The sequence below is a fragment of the Gouania willdenowi genome, chromosome 11 (genome assembly GCF_900634775.1).
Source record: "Gouania willdenowi chromosome 11, fGouWil2.1, whole genome shotgun sequence".
NCBI lineage: Eukaryota > Metazoa > Chordata > Actinopteri > Blenniiformes > Gobiesocidae > Gouania > Gouania willdenowi.
In genome coordinates, this window is record NC_041054.1 from 26,542,692 (window position 1) to 26,546,684 (window position 3,993).

The window sequence follows — 3,993 nt, forward strand, 5'->3', positions numbered from 1 at the left end:
AGGCCCGCCGGCGAGAGCCCGCTGGCTGCCCGTTCGGCGTGGCTCTGGCCGTCAGCTGGGCGTGGGCCTTGGCTCCGCTGCTGGGGTCTCGGGCGGGGGGCTCTCTGGGCCCTCCCCTCGGGGGTTGGGTGCTTGGGTGTGGGTGGGTGGGTGGGCGGGCGGGATGCTGGCGCGGGGCCTTAGGGTTGGGGGTTGGGGTCGGTGGCGGGATACGCTGGGTGCTCGGCTGCTTGGGGCCTCCTCGGTTGTGTGTGTGGGGGGCAGTGGCTGCCTCTCAGCCTGGGATCTTGGGGGCGTCTGGGGGGTTGCTCGGCCGTGGGGGGGTGGCCTGGGGCTCCCTGGCCCCCACTCTTTATATGGGATTCAATCCCAAAGTGAGTTGATAATTTGGCACGTTCAAAATCACCCCAGAATTAGCTCAGGGTAAGCTCAGCTTTAAAAACGATTAAATCTTCAATATGTTAAACTACATAACATTTGCTCTGGATTTCAAGTCACTTTATTGCCCTTAACTGTGACTTATTCAACAATAGTTAATATTTTTCCTTTTCTGTCTGCACAGGGAGTATCCCACACCACAGCAATAGGGTGGTGACTCAAAGGCCAACTCTCTGTTGTGCTGCTACTGGCTGGTAAACTCCTTCTGGGTAAGTACACCTAATGTATAAGCCTGTATCAAAAGATTTGTGAGTGTTTAAGTTTATTTTATTTGAAACGTAAGATTTATAAAGGACCTAATTTTAAAGTGACAATGTGTCAGGGAAAGGTGGCCAGCACTTTTTCAACAAGCGGAGGTATGTTGTCAATCGTAGACTATGTATTATGGGCTCGACACATGGGGGGCGACGTCGCTCCATCATTTTCTATTGAACTTGCGCGATAAGGCGAAAATCGTGTGGCGATTTATAGCATCCCGTGTTTGGTTTCACCTGGGTGGCAACAAGTTTCGCCTGACGCTGACGTTTGTCGCTCCCCGTGTGTGAAGCCCATTACAAAGTAAACGATGCTTGCAAAGTACATCTACATTGCCTGTAACATACAAATCAAAAGTAATCTGTCTTGGTGTTTATAAGCTTTGATTTTTGTGTTTTTTAGATCACTGCAGAGTTTTTAAGGATCACTACACGTCCATTGGAGACTACATTTGCTGCACAGTTGAATAAACACGCTGCCAAACTCATGGAAGTTGTAAGAAGGAAAGGAGGAGCTATTGGAGACAATGCTGCAGGGATTCTACATGATCATGATGAGGTAACTAGAGTAAAGATGAAGCATGCTCACAAGTTTTTTTTTTTTTTTTGAATTAATTGAAATTAACTTGCTTTATGAAACGCTGATTGGATCAAAGCTTATATGTGCTGACAGAGAAGACTTTGACATTTCTGACAGTTTTTGTTTCATGTGGATGGGCCACATGAAAAAGAAATCTGCATTTTGATGGTTACCATAGTTACCACAATAGAATTTTTACCTGCCCTCCACCTCAGGTTTAAACCAAGGCCTGTAAAAAAAAAAAAAAAAAAAAGATGGACGACATGGTTTCGATGTTGCCACCGAAGCCCTCATTTTCCCTTACTCCTGCTGCCACATGGCTCATTGTCGTAACAGTAATTTTTTCAAGAACATCTATTGAAACGGATAATCAATGAAACAATGTACTACACCCATTACAGCACATGAAAATTTATGCTATTAACCCAAAACGAGTACATAGAATCCTTATAAGGCTGAGAAATTAATTTTTCAAAGTCGAAAATTTTGCCGTTTGCCTACATGGAAATGGGCAGGGTTATCTCTTATGCTGCAGCCAAAACACAGACGGCGCTCAAATGGCACCTGCTGCAGCAGCCGGAGCTGATATATTATCAAACTATTTTTCTAGTCATTGGTTTAAACTATTGGCTGATTAGAATGTTGTCACATGAACACAATCTTTTTCAATGTCAAAGAGGCATAACTTAAATTAAAGTAGTAAAAAATGAGCAAATATTTAGAACATAACGTAAACATTTCAGTAGTCATAGTTTTATTTTTTTCACAGGCTTCATCAAACGGTTCACTGAACGCATCTACACGAAGGCAGTGTCTTCTGAAGTTACTGATGGTTTTCCTGGGAGACCCTGTGGATGCAATCATCAAAGAACATCAGGTATAACAGGCTAAACAATGTAAATAAAACTTGTCTTTGTTTAACATCGAAAGCTCCACATCAATTGGCAGTTTGTAATTAAGAGTTCTTGAACTTTTCTGTAGCCGTAATTAAACGTTAGGTAGTGTTTGAAAATCATAAACTCAAGGCTCCAAAAATTTCTTCAGAATAGATTGAAAAAAACATCATACAATTTTAATTAAATTACTCTTGGCATTGACTTCTAATTTTTTTTTTACTAAAAAAAAATCTTGCATACTTTCTCAAGTGTAAAGCACATTGGGGATAAATGGATACTTTAAAATGAGGGATGCACAATAGAAATTTGAATGGATACTATGGGGTAAAATGGCTGTCAAAGACGTACATGTAAAATAAAAATTCATACGCAACTTTCTAAAAGTTGAGCATAAATTCACAAAATATGATGCATAAACTTATCTTTACTTGAAAACACAAAAAGCTGTTTTTATCATGATACAAATCACAGATTGTGTGGACTTTTTTTCTTTTTCAATTAAACAGTTTTGCTGTGTTCCGGTTATGTTCATATTATGGAGTTTAGACTTCTCCCCTGCAAGGCTCTAACAAAACTGAATCAAGAATGTAACAATGTGCGCTCCTCCCAGCCTTGTGCATAAAAAACAATGGATTTTTTTCTTAAACTCAAATTAAACTTTATTAAAAAAACATGAAAGGCTGTTGTTAATCTAATGTTGCTGTTTTAAAGGTTCAAAGTACCCTAAAGAAGATGAAAAGTACTGTATAAATGACTGAAATGTTCTGAAAACTCAAATGATACGATTAATTACCCTATGCACTCGTAATATTTCTGTAAGTTAAATAAAACAGAACTGATCGAAGCAGATACGCACAGTATTTAAAGCGGTTGGTGCCCTCACAGGTGTTGAGGGTCACTCATCCATAGTCTCTAAGTCGCATAAAAAGGAGCAGTGTGTTCTAAAATTCTTTTGGATGCAGTTCATGATTGACCATAAAATCATTGTATTAATTGTGAGTTATATTTTGTGTTAATTTGCTGTTTTGCAGGACCTGCAAGATTCGAATGTGGAAGTAGAGACCATGGCAGTCATCCTAACGCCCACAGATGTGAAAATCATTCTGGAAGGCGAAGAGGTTATGGCTGATCTGCATTCGGTGGTCAACGGATTCGTCATGCTGTTTGGGCTCATTTATGCCCTCAACATGCAGTACCCAAAGTCGTGTGGACGTACATTTGAGTTTGTTCAGAAGGTTCTTATGGGACTGGATGACAAGAAAATGAACAAAAAGAATGACTACCTACAAGCACTTTTTCTGGAACTATGTTGTGTAACTGCTTGGGTAAAGAGACTGACAAGATCAGTTTTTGTAGGGAGAAGCTGAAAATATTCAAGTTAGAGACACAACCATTTGGGCAAATATGCTCATTTTCCAAACTATTGAGTTTTACCTTTCCCCTGTTCGTCCAGCTGTTCTGAGTCTGGCGACCCGATTTGTGGCTTTAGCTTAGCATGAATCATTGAATCGGATTAGGCTGATAACACCTAATGCTAATTGCTAATGGTCTAATCCGATTCAATGATTCATGCTAAACTAAAGCCACAAATGGGGTCTCCAGACTCAGAGAACAGCTGGATGAACAGGGGAAAGGTAAAACTCAATTGTTTAACTCGAGGGGAGGTGGGAAATGAGCATATTTGCCCAAATGGTGGTGTGTCCCTTTAAACATTGTTCAAACTCCAAATCTAAATATTTTTTATTTATTTTTGCATTTGTAACCCGACAAAATGTTATCCTGACCACTGTTTGAATAAAAAGTCAAATGATGCCAATGTGTTTTG

General features: G+C 40.3%; 1 long non-coding RNA gene across 1 annotated transcript; it reads left to right on the top strand.

The window, feature by feature from the left end:
* The first annotated feature begins 512 nt into the window (after positions 1-512).
* On the top strand, positions 513-3,320 carry LOC114471972 (uncharacterized). The gene is made up of 4 exons (XR_003675053.1): positions 513-647; positions 1,096-1,251; positions 2,042-2,149; positions 3,200-3,320. It is a non-coding gene; the product is annotated as an uncharacterized LOC114471972 (long non-coding RNA).
* The last annotated feature ends 673 nt before the right edge of the window (positions 3,321-3,993 follow it).